The sequence below is a fragment of the Bombyx mandarina genome, chromosome A1 (genome assembly GCF_030267445.1).
Source record: "Bombyx mandarina strain Sakado chromosome A1, ASM3026744v2".
NCBI lineage: Eukaryota > Metazoa > Arthropoda > Insecta > Lepidoptera > Bombycidae > Bombyx > Bombyx mandarina.
Genome location: NC_143234.1, coordinates 3,667,209 through 3,680,738, shown reverse-complemented (window position 1 = coordinate 3,680,738; position 13,530 = coordinate 3,667,209). Strand labels below are relative to the sequence as shown.

At 35.2% G+C, this 13,530-nt stretch overlaps 1 protein-coding gene across 6 annotated transcripts in view; it reads right to left on the bottom strand.

Annotated features, from left to right (window-relative positions):
• pan (transcription factor pangolin) overlaps nucleotides 1–13,530 on the bottom strand; it is a 213,682-nt gene that overhangs the window by 198,989 nt on the left and 1,163 nt on the right. The window lies entirely within an intron of this gene.

Genomic DNA, 13,530 nt, shown 5'->3' with positions numbered 1-13,530 from the left:
CGCTGCAACTCATTCTCCGGTGAATCTATTAGTCGCCTACGACATTCACGGGAAGAACAAATTTCTTTTCCAGTTTTCTAATACTGTTTTCTATTGTTAATAAAAACAAAACAAAAAGTAATAAAAATAATATTCAAGGGGTATTGTGTCCAAAAACACAACAGGGTTTCGTTTCAGTGATATTTTTTGTTGTGTGCCCTTGTAGTCCGTTAGTATCAGGTAGACTTGAATCGATCCTTCACAGTATCAACGTTCTGACTCTTTTTATTGCTTAGATCACGGCCCACCTGGTGTTAAGGGGTTACTGGAGCTTTTCGACATAAGCAACGTAAATGCCACCCACCTTGAGACATGAATGCCAAATTTTTTCCAAGTACAACAGCTATCTCACCCTTTACATGGACATGCATTACTGCTTCACGGTCCTCCTGTCCCGGTGAAACTGGAAAAGCCTTCGGGCCACCAGTAATACCTCCTTCCAAAAACTACTGCTTCACGGCTGAAATAGGTATGTTAGGTATCTACTCTTGCGGACTCACAAAACGTCCTACCACCGGTAATGACGTAATTTTTCTTTGTGAATTTGATATTTACTACTTCGTGGAAGTAATTAATAAAATATGTACCTATCTCATTAGATAAATTTGGTACCTGCCTACGGGATTTGAATACCGGCTTACTCGCATCACTCGATACGAATGCATCGGGCGTCTTATCCTTTAGGCCACGACGACTTCAATGTAACTTCAAGGATACCTAAACAGTCTCATACGTTGTCAAACTAATCTATATAGAGACAACGAGAAAACATTTGTACTCAATCTGCTTGTCAACCAATTTTATGATTGTTTAGACTAGTTAATTATTAACTTTTGTGTGAAACACTTTTGACAAAACAGTTTTAAAAAAACCAGTAAATTCGCTTCTTCTCTTTTGGTTCACGAACTAATTTTTTTTATAACGTATTTTATTTATGAAAAATTACAGAGGAGCTTTAGTATTGTTATCAATTCAAAATTTACCCCCTTTTTGTCCTTAAAAATGTCAATAGCTTAATAATAGAAAAAACGTTATAAATGTAAAATATCAGTAATCGGACCATTTGGTGAACGATAGTATTATTAATACCCCGTAAAAATATATAGTTGAGAGAAAACTAATCAAAAGAGGTTTGCATCTTCGTATATATATATATATCTAAAAACCCTACGGTATTAAAACTGTCGATAAAATTCGAATGGAATTAAACTTTTAAAATTGGAAGTCGTAAAACATACAAACGCCTTCACCCGACCTTGCTTTTTATTTTCTCTTTATTGCATTTTTTTTCGCCCTAAGCCGTAGCAAGATCAGCGCGCACGAAACAATAGAAATACGTTTTGAAGATAAAAGCTTTGCGAATACAAAGGATTGATGTTCAAAGTGAACGCATTTATGAAAAGTTTAATCCGCATATTAAAAATTATTTGAACGTTTTCATGATTTAGTTGAATTTAGTTGTGGCCTTGGTTTGCAACACACGACACGAGAATAGAATTAAAAATTAACTCAAAATTTTATTGAAGTAATCTCTGAAATTTTAATAAGCCTTTTGTTGGTGTGTGTACTTTACAAACGTTATTACTACCAATTTACAATTAACTATTTCTTTGAATATAGAATTCGTTTGTAAATTCTATCTAACACTTTCTATTTTCAATTTTCACGTCTATGCAATCATTTGAAAAAAAAAAAAAAAAACGTTCCATTTATTTAAAAAAAAAAAACAAACAAACAGTCACAATAATTTTATAACGAACAAGTCGCGAACAGTGTTCCTAAGTTTTTCGATTTTGATATCTACCATTCCGAGTTTAAGGTTCGTTTTTATTTGACTTGATGTTTTTTCGAAGAAACCAAGCCTACGAACCGGTTCGGATGTGCGTGAGCTTGTTGAGAAAACGATTATTATTATACGTACATCCCCGCAGTTGGAGTTTTAAGCGTCGGAATTCGGTGGGACCCGAAGCGCCCACGTTATTTGTTAAAAGGATATTTCTTGACACCTTTCATGATAACGCAAAATAATTTGTGTACGGTTTTTTTTTTATTGTGTGATTTATTAAGAAAAGATTCGAGTTCGGTATTTATTTTCATTGTAATTTCGCGATTTCGCTTGCAATTTAAGTTTCTCTTTGTGAGCTTCGTTTTTTATTTGAAAAATAAGCCAGCATTTGAACGACAAAATTATTCTCAACAAATTTATTAAAGAAAAAAAAAACAAAGGATATTCAAATCTAAGATTATTCATTTGAAGAAGAAACTCAAAAAACGCACCGAATTATAATATTTTACGTATATTTTGCGACTCAAAAGCATCGAACCACGAATCATAGTTTACGTAACCACAAAAGACACGTCTAATAATTTTGTGTATATCAACAAATAAAATAGTAATTGTTCTATTTATCGGTATTACAGAGGGCCATTACGTTCGACTAATTTTAATCGGGTCACACTTTAAAACTGTATTGTGCGACGACATGGTAATAAGTGGGCACTCTTTATACCACATTCACATATTTTAAGGCAGTATTTGCGTTTAAGTTTGTATGTCACTAACAATGCTACAGGATGCCGCTTAAACTGTCTCCAAAAAAAAAATATGACACTGTCAGTATACAAGATAAATTTGAGCAAAAATATTTTTTGATTTCATAAGGTTAAGGTTCATGATTGATAAAATATATTTTTATATTATAAATAAAAGATCCGAGGCTAAACCATTACTTGTGGTCATACCAGTGAGTTCGGCCGTTGCCATCATAATAAATTTATAAAAAAATATATGTGAGTTCTACTATTAAAAAAAAAACTTTACACTATCTATTATTTAATGAGACAACCCTGTGGTGATTACAGATTACACAGTTGTCAATAGTCAATCCATTTTAACTCTATTCTGAAGCATATAAAGGTTATTAGTTTAAGACGCGTTTTCGAGAACATATTTTGGTCCTTACGACGTTTTTCGATACAACGACGAGCCCCAATTTCGTAGAAAACCCCAACAATCCGATAGTGTTATTTTTTTTTACGTAACGGTCTAAATAAAGTTATTTTGGACTTTAAATTAATTGTATCTCGGTCGATGCAGACATATTTCAAAATAATGTTATTTTTGAAAAAAGAACATTCCATACCAGTATCAGTATTTATATGAAGTCAGCATACTACTGAATACTAAACTTTAAGAATAATAATAAATTTGAACATTGTGTGTCCTTCATTCAGTCAGCAACGGTTTTTACGGTTTCAACGGAAATGAATCGTATTTCATTACTCAAGAACAGCAAATTCAAAACCGGCGGAACCGCGATGCGTATCTGTTACAGAATGTTCTAGAACGTTTTAAATTGTTAATATTTCACCTAACCATTAAATCTATTTAATGGAATTTCATTAATAAATCGTATGTTCAATTTAAACCCAATAAGACTAAAAGCTTGACCTCGTATCATTGTTATTAACAGGGATTAATACTACGAAAAGTGCCTCGCGCGATGACAACTAAGAGCCTATTTGAATTCTAACAACATTGACTATAGGGATGCCACTACAGAGTATTTGTAAATAAAATGAAAATGTTCCTTAAGATATTATCTCTATATATAAAAATGAATTGCTGTTCGTTAGTCTCGCTAAAACTCGAGAACGGCTGAACCGATTTGGGTAATTTTGGTCTTGAATTATTTGTGGAAGTCCAGAGAAGGTTTAAAAGGTAGATAAATATGAAAATGCTCAGAATTAAATAAAAATAACAATTTTGTTTTTCTTTGATGTGTCCCCCGTCGGACGGATTCCTTTTGTTTGTTTTAAGCTTATTTTATACAAAAGTTTAGGTCTTTTATTTATCGATTGAGGCACTGCGAAGTCTGCCGGGTCAGCTAGTTTGGTAATAAATAGATTTCAAAATCATAATAATCAAACGGCTACCAGTGCTAGGTTACCAAGATACAAGGGAAATTCGGTTGTCCGCCTTGTGAAATTAGATCGATATTAAATTTGAACTGAAACACACAATACTTCACGGGAGATGTAGCCAGACAGCACACAAATTCCAGATAATTTTCGACAGTTCTTTGTCCTCTTACTCCTGAGTGAATAGTCGTGGCCGTCATGAGGTGAGTTTTATCACTCAGCACCACTCTTCTGCGCGTCTAGTGCTTACGTACAAGGGGTATTGGGCGTATTTAGCATCTTAAGCCACCGGGTCCCATATACCCAGCGCGGGAACATCGTAGGAAGTTGGAGGCCTGGCCCGAAAAAATAAGGGCATTATTCGTTCTGATACTACATACATACTTTGTCTTATACTACCAGGCGCACAATTATAGTAGTTCCGTTTTTCTTTAGTGTTCTCCATGTTTAATGTTACAAACTTATTGAACTATGATTAAAAACACTTTACTGCGAACGGTTAGCGTGGTATGGACATGTGATGCGTAGAGAGAAGATGCATGTGACTAGGAGATGTATGGAAATGGTAGTGCAAGGTAAAGGGGGAAGCGGTCGACCGAAGACGACATGGATGGAGTGTGTGAGTGACGACATGAGAGAGAGAGAGGAGTGAGTGTTGAAATGACGGCTGATAGAAGAGAATGGAAGAGAAAAATTAGCTGTGCCGACCCCACCTAGTGGGATAAGGTGGAGAAAAAGAAGAAGATTAAAAACACTTTACTCTTTATTTACCCCATACTGTAAATACCGATGGTACATTATGAGTCATATAAAAATCCAGAATTAAAAAATATATAAATATTAAAATAATCGTGTTAGTGCCAACCACAACGCGGACCCGATAATTTGAATTCCACAAGTTACAGACAACGTGGATTTGAAATGTGGTCTTTATGGTTACTCGTAAACAACGTATCCAAACGTGGTTCGACTTATAGTTTATTACATTTTGTATTTTAATATCTTAAATGGAGTGTGGTGTTCCTTAATGGCTGAACATTGGAACATTGTAACTATTCTGAGACCTTAGAACTTATCTCAAGGTAGGCGGTGCATTTACGTTATAGATGTCTATGGGCTCCACTAACAACTTAACACCAAGTGGGCTGTGAGCTCGTCCACCCATCTAAGCAAAAAAAAAAGATCTGTCGTAACACTAAACCACGCTAGACTACAGAATTTAATAAATTGTCGTCGTATTGTCGTCCGTTACTATTGGGTTAGAGATTGGTAGGATTTTTCTGATACAAGCGTATTATTATAATGTAGGTTCAATTTTCACGTCACCGTCTTGCTAATTTATACCACAAAGCATTAGTTCTTATGTCAAGGTTATTAATAACAATCTTTCACTACGTGTAATTTCGCTTTTTTACTATTTTTTCTATTACTTTATCTTGGATATTCAGCGCAAATTAAAATTTTAATGATCACGTATATTTTGTTTTGTTGTTTTTTTTTTAATAATTCGTCGAAAGCATCTAAAAATGAGTAGGCGCGAAACGTTTCATTGTGCGTTAAATCGTTTTTACCTAGATTTGTCAATACTAGACTCTAGAGCTATTAAGGTTACAGCCAGCGAAACAGCGTGACGTCATTGATTGCAATATAGGTTGTAGATATATACGATTTTAGTTATAACTCCTTTTTCATTTCTTAGGAATCGTTCAAGACGTCGTGGCCTAAAGGATAATACCCCCGGTATACTCTGGCCGAGCGACTGTGCCGGTGTTCTAATCCCATAAGCCAGTACCCATTTCTCTAAGGAAACATGTATTTAATATATTTCCACGAATAGCTTTCACGATAATGGAATAACATCGTTTAATAAAAAAATATTTGCGTATAAGCTAGCAAATGGCAAATCAGTATTTGGCTTCAACTTAAAGGGTGATGTGGACGACTTACTATATCTATACATATAAATAAAATTGGAGTGTCTATTTGTAATATTGAAATAGCCGCTTTTTACTACATGCATATCGACGCTTGAAAGGCAAACGTGACTAAGCGACAATTCGTGAACTTTACAGTAGACTAATTTAAAGTTGAAATAGGTACCTGAAAAAAATTATAATTTAACGAATCTAGCTGTAGGATTGAAATTAATTTAAAAGACCTAGAAATATATTTTTTTTGAGCGTCGATTAAGGTTATTGCCTATCATTTATGTATAAAGCAGTTTAATTTTACAATTTTTGTCTGCCTGTTTGTTCCGGCTAATCTCTGGAACGGCTGGACCGATTTTGACGAGACTTTCACTGGTAGGTAGCTAGCAAGCATAGCAAGGAGTAACTTAAGCTATCTACCCGCGGTTATACAGGCAGTGGTATCTACCCACGCGGGCACACAAAACGCCTTACCATCATCATTAACCGAATATAATGGAAATTAAAAAAATATTCTAGATTATTCTGTAATTCGCCTCCGGTTGTTATACAAATCAGCCGTGACCACAATTTAGAGATAGACATAGATAATTGCTCTCCCCCCCCCTCCCGTATCGAACAACAGCACTAATACGAGCACCTTACCTTACTTACCTTCTTGAGCTGTTTTTTCTCGAATGCCCTACAAGCGGCGGCGCATTCAGTATTCAACAAGTGCGCTACAAGACAACACGAACGCATTAAGATTCCCAACTCTCGCCCTGTTCTCATAGCGAGTCGCACGAATAATTTAGTGTTAGCTTTTTTTTTTAAACCAGGAAAGCGTTCACAGGGTGTTCGTAATAGAGGAACATACGGGGTGTTACAAAGTATGTATATAATATATTTATTTATTCAACATAGGAAAATATATAATAGGAAAAAAAAATAGAAGCGTTCGAGATGTGGTGTTGGCGAAGAATGCTCTGCATACCGTGGCCCGCCAAGAGAACAAACAAATCTGTTCTCGAGCAACTTCGTATAGAAACGAGACTATCGACGATTTGCTGCCAGAAGGTTCTTGGTTACTTTGGTCACATTGCTCGGCGGCCACCAACCTTGAAAAATTGACTGTGGTGGGCAAGGTAGAAAGGGAAAAGACCCGCCGGCCGGCCACCAAACCGTTGATGATCAGATAACTGCGCTCGCTGGACTCTCTGTAGCACCGCCCTGAGAGAAGCCGGAAACAGAAGGAAATGGAAGCTGATGGTACAAAGAGCCACGAAGGGCTTTGCAGGGAGACGACCTTCAGCAATGAAGTATCCTATACCTATTCTATAATAGTAACCTCGGGTTATTCTAGATTCACCGAACGTGTAGGCGAGCTCACGGGGCTCAGCCTAGCGAATTTGCTAACACTAGCCCTAACAAGAGCAGTGCTTCGCTGAATCTACTACCGGATCGGAATCGCGACCCACTGAGAAGATCCGGCGAGAAACTTAGTGGGCTATCTGTGGGTTCATTTTCCCGAACCCTTCGTCATATTCCGACGGGTTCGACGGTGACCGGTGCTTGGAATCAACAAAGTAATGATTTTCCTGCCCAGAATTATAAAGTGAATTCCGTCATCGATCCCAAGAAATACCCGCACGGGTGAACACCACTATTCCACCTTCTCCTGCTGCGAAGCTAGTTCAGTCCGGTTTGAATATGATCTAACTGCCCCTTTTTGGATCTTATAGAAGTAACAATAGAAAGGCCACCAGCCTTGAGACAGTCTCAACTGTATTACGGCTGTGCCATCTTTAGCATCACGGCGAAGAAATCACATAGCTTGTTGCTCGCGTGATGCATATGACACTGTGACTCGGATTATTTTACGCGACAGAAAATTTGTTTTACTCGTTACCATTATGTAGGTTTTTTGTTTATTACTTAGATCAATTGACGAACCCACGGTTCACCTGGTTTTCAATAGTTACCGGGAGGCCATAGACATGTACAACGTAAATGCCGCCAGCCATCTTGAGACATGAGTTCTCGGTTCCTCAAGGCCTCAGTTTTTACAGTATAACGGCTGTCACAGCGTTCAAGCCGAAACGCATTACTGCTTCACGGCAGAAATAGGAAGGGTGGTGGTTGGTACCTACTCGTGCGGATTCACAAGAAGTCCTAATTACGTAATTACGCAAATTATAATTTTGCGGGTTTGATTTCTATTACACGATATTAATCCTTCATCGAAGTAAATCGTGAACATTTGTTAGGTACGTATTTAATTAGAAAAATTTTTACCCGCCAGCGGGATTCGAACACTGGCAGTTGGATCGCTCGATACGAATGCACCGGACGTCTTATCCTTTAGGCCACGACGACGCTAAGAGACTTAGAACTAATTTCTTAAAATGGATGTTGGCCTTTATGCTGTTAATGTTTATGAGCTCCAGTTAAGCCTTAACACAAGTTAGGCCGTGAACTCGTTCACAAGTTTAAGCAAGAAAAAAAACCTTAACAGATCCAGAACACACATATCCCAAAAAGTACCTTTCAGACTAGATTCTGCTCCCTATTTATTTTAACATCCTTTTTTTCCTACCTATGCTGATAGCCTTAAGCGGCTATTTCAGCTTCGCCCTAACATGTAGGTGAGATCACGGGGCTCAAACCGGAGTGTTACTGACACTGGCCCTAGCAAGAGCAGTGCTTCGCAGAATCTACCACCGGATCGGAAACGCGACCCACTGAGAAGATCCGGCGAGAATCCGGCTGTGTCTATGGGCTAATTCGCTCGTCGAGCCCTTCGTCTCAAGCGCGGGTTGGACGAGGACGGTGACCGGTGCTTGTGGTACCTAAAAGCACCGTTAATGGATCAGGAGTTAACATCCAATGCTCGTTATAAACGCAGTCCATATACTTAAATTGTAATTTTTGCTTACGATCAAATGTATTAGAATGGTAAACTAGCCGTATGCAAAACAGTTATACGCTTAAAACGTTTTTAAGATCGAGTCAAACCGACAGATAAATATGTAAGGCAGTAAATTAACAATTTTACATCGGAAGATACGAGTGAAATCGTCATTTGGGTGCAAGATTAAATTTTATATCGGGCTAGTGTTACGCGAGTTATGTATATACAGGGTGGAGAATTGGAAAGCCGGTTTAATTTTGTTAAATCTTCTTTGTATTACAAAACATAAAGTAGCTCCCGGGTAGTGTTTAGCGCGTTGAAAACCCTTGGATGCCGTCGACGACTTAAAAGAACGCCTACTGAGGACTTTTCGAAAAATGATAGATATAGTGTTGGGAAATATTGAAAAAAAATTTATATGTGACATTTGCATTTTTGCCTAGAAACTTTTATGCTTATATGTTGGCAGTGCTGCGATAACAGAGCCAGTAGTATCTATCAAGTAAGTAGGCTTTGCTACAGGTTTGTTATACCAATATAGTATTTATTACTTAAGAGTTAAGATGCTAAAAAGGATCGCGTAATAAATATGTTAATTAATGAAGACGGTGTTTTTCGGGATATTGGATAAGAAAACATATCGAGAGGTGAAATACTATTAGATTTAAGCTACATTTTTGCAACTTTACAGAAGAGCCATTTAAAGGTTAAATAAAGCTTAGAAAAAATATCATGTGAAAAAACTTCTTCAGCTATTTTGAATGGAATAAACTTAATTGAAGTTCAATTAAGAACATTAAACTGTTGATGCTAATACCAAATAATACGGATCTTCAATTACAAAGATAAATTTCGCGTATTTAGCAAAATGTCGCTTAAACCAAATAGCCTTTCACCCCTCAATATGAAGTAGGCAATGATAACGATATATTATGTACATATAAAGTAAAAATGACAATAGAGAACAATGTACGGAAAACGTTATTTAAAAAATAATAAAAACTAGTGGCCCCGCAGTAGTCGAGATTCGACTATAATTAATAGAAATTATAAGTTTAAACATTATTATGGTTCTATTGTCAAACAGTATTATATTTCGATAATATAATCACAGTATTCGCCAAAACTGCACTATAAATCAATAATATAAAAGCCAAAAAATATTAATCTATTTTCAATTCGACCACAGACTTTAAACAATAACAAAAGTTTCCCAATTGACAGTAAACAAAGAGTATATTTTTATGTATGTGTTGTGTCAAATACATGGTAGTGTGTGTAATGTTTTCTTTATTGATTTAAGTAAAGTATAATTTATGCATTATTTTCAAAAGATTAGCATTAAGATTAGCATTGTGCACTCCTTCCCTATATTCTCTATAAGTGGGAGAAATTTCATATTCCTACGTCCGCGAATTTTCGTAAAAAGGGGTACAAAGTTTTTACTTCACGTATTAATATATAGATAATACATACGTACCAAATTTAACGAATTAATTAAGTATTCTGTATTAAAAAATTTGACAGGCAGTAAATTTGTTTATAAACACGTGTACTTAAGTGTTTTATTAGGGTGAATGATAATTTAATTGAAGTTTAACAATTATACGTATGTATTCTGAAGTAGAATTTAAAAGATTCGCAATTCAAACATGTTTATTAATTTCTCGTTTCTAATAGCTTCCTTCGTAAAGCTTTCTATGTAAAACCATTAACATTTAAGTTTACCTGATGGTTTGGTATGAGCAAGTCTATATTTTATCGAAAGTATTAAAGTAATACCATTTTAAGCACATTTTTTTGGCGTATCTACATCAAAAAAACATTAAAATTGTAGTTGGACTATAATTTTTTTTTTTTTTCAAATATGTGTATATAAAAACTTGTATAAACAAGTTGGTATTTCATTACACTCAATAAAGAAGTGATCAACATTACCTCAGTACAGAAAAGATAAATATTTTTTACACTTACATTTTATTACCCCATAAAAACATTTCGACTTGATCACTTAGTTCGAAATAAACTTAGAATTATAATTTTCAGTACAGTAAAAATAAATTTTAGTGTCGGCAACCCGTGTTTTTGTAACGCAGGTGCAAAGGACCACATTTGATGGGCTCGGCAATTTATTGGCGGGAAAAATAAAATAAAAAAAACAATAACTGACAAGCGAACGTCAAATTATAGTTACGTGCCATAAAAGGGAAGTCTGACAAATCTAATGTGCAGCAATATCATCATCATTATTCTGCCCTTCTCCTAGTCATCTGGGGTCGGCGCAACATGTTTTCTCCTTCCATACTCTTCTATCATATACCATTTCTTCGCTCACTCCCCTCTTATCCATATCGTCTTTCACGCAATCCATCCATTTCTTCTTAGGTCTACCTATTCCTCTATATCCTTCCATATTAATAGTTAACATTCTCTTACCAACCTCAATGTGCAGCAATATCATAATGATAATAATCTATACGACTATTGATTAGAAAATACGAGTAAGGTTAAGCTATCTCGTGTTCTACGCGCTACTTATCAAACTCCCAAATTCCTAAGCCTTCAGTTCTGATATTAGGTATGGGTAGAGCTCGCACGGGCAATATCCCTGTCTATTTGAGGCACAAACCAAATTTTATTTCCAGTTTTGAAGGATAGCACAGCCCTTGACCCAATGTTGGTGAAACTAGAAACTTTTGCCGAATTAAGAAATTCAAGAATTATTTATTACACTTCAATCATAAGACAGCTTGTCATGAATTAGGTAATTTATCAAAAGTAAGCATTTTCTGCATTTTACTTCTGTATTTTCTGTACTTTCTTATGTATATTTTGTATATTCAGAGATTAATAGAACAAGAACTGGTCATATGTGATATTAACATCAGGTAGACCCGTTGTCTATATTGACTAAACAAAACATTGCTTTGCTAGTACGCTATGTTTGTTAGCGTTTAAGTTTTTATGGTAAATATTGCGCAGATCAAAAAGGTTTTTATTCATTTTATTTTGGTAGATATATATTTTTAGTGATGCACCAGGAATGACGCGTGATGTTTTTATACGAGTAGGTATTACAAATATGCCTTTTTTTAGGTTTTTTTTTGGTTGCAAATGTAGTTTAGTTAAATCAAAGGCTATTTATTTAATTCAATAATTTTGCATTTTTTTACGAAATATATTTAATTGAAAAGTTTATTGTAATTAACAGATGAACTTCCACCATTAAGTACTTCTAAAATTTGTATTTGATTATGCACATTTTAAATGCACATAATTAAAAATACGCTCTCCTCTTTAAGTAACTATTTTCTGTACTTACACATTTTTTTGTCGATTGGCGGAAAAAAAGAAAAAACACAAATGTAACAGTACCATCGGGAGCCGTACGCACGTCTATCGACGACAAAAATTATATTTAGACCATTTGTCATACTAAAGTAGTTAAAAATGAGGTTAATTTCCGACTTTAATATGTTGATATTCTATCTGTATTAATAAGAATATCCCAAAAGCACTTTTTCAATTAATTTAAATTGTAACAATAAAGTTTTTAGTTGAATGTTTTCTGCCTGTTTCGGAATTGTAACAGTTTGGTTTTTTTTTGGTGAAAATCAGACATATTTTCCCATTTTTTTACACATACCATACTTACAGAGAACATATTACGAATAAAATTGTTAAGTTTAAGCTTCTTTAATAATAAAACATACACACATTTCAATAGCGCGGAAATCTCGCTATTCTCCTCCCGACGGGAAAAAGTACGTAGAATTATTACACTGTATTTAGAAGCCTATGGCGCCATTTCGAACCGCCATTTTCAGATCCGTACTTGCATTTCCAAACACGTTTATTAAGTAATTTAAAAAAAAAACTTTCGTTTAAAATGTTGTAGTTTTCAAATAAAGATTATTCGGATAATTGTTGCTAGTTGAACCGAATCATCGGTATTGTTACATACATTTTTTATTTTATTTCCTAGATGTGTGGACGAGCTCACAGCCCACCTGGTGTTAAGTGGTTACTGGAGCCCATAGACATCTACAACGTAAATGCGCCACCCACCTTGAGATATAAGTTCTAAGGGTCTCAGCATAGTCACAACGGCTGCCCCACCCTTCAAACCGAAACGCATTACTGCTTCACGGCAGCAATAGGCGGGGCGGTGGTACCTACCTGTGCGGACTCACAAGAGGTCCTACCACCAGTAATTACGCAAATTATAATTTTGCGGGTTTGATTTTTATTACACGATGTTATTCCTTCACCGTGGAAGTCAATCGTGAACATTTCTTGAGTTTAAGCACGATAAAAACTCGACTATTTGTAATTTTTCACACTATTTTCCGGTCTGTTTACGTTAATTTCAATACCTAAGATCAACGCAATAATCACGGCCAATTATTTATGTAACTATGAACATAATAATGTGGTTAATGTAGCCAATGAATCATTACGTGGAAAAACTCATTTCAAGAGTTAATTTTCTCAGTAGGTAAGTATAATTACGTATCTAAGAAGTGTATGTTTCGTAGTTATATATAATAATTGTAATACTAAATTAAATCTTGGTACACATATACGTAAAAGATGTGCCATAGATTATTTAGTGTTACCCAATGGTAAAAAGTAATAAAAGTATGTATTTTGTTATTTGTTTTGGTGTACTTACTTTAGTCAATAGTATTATGAACATAAGTATAATTTAAAAAGTGTATTAGGTATTTAACTGAAAAAGTATGTAAAGGC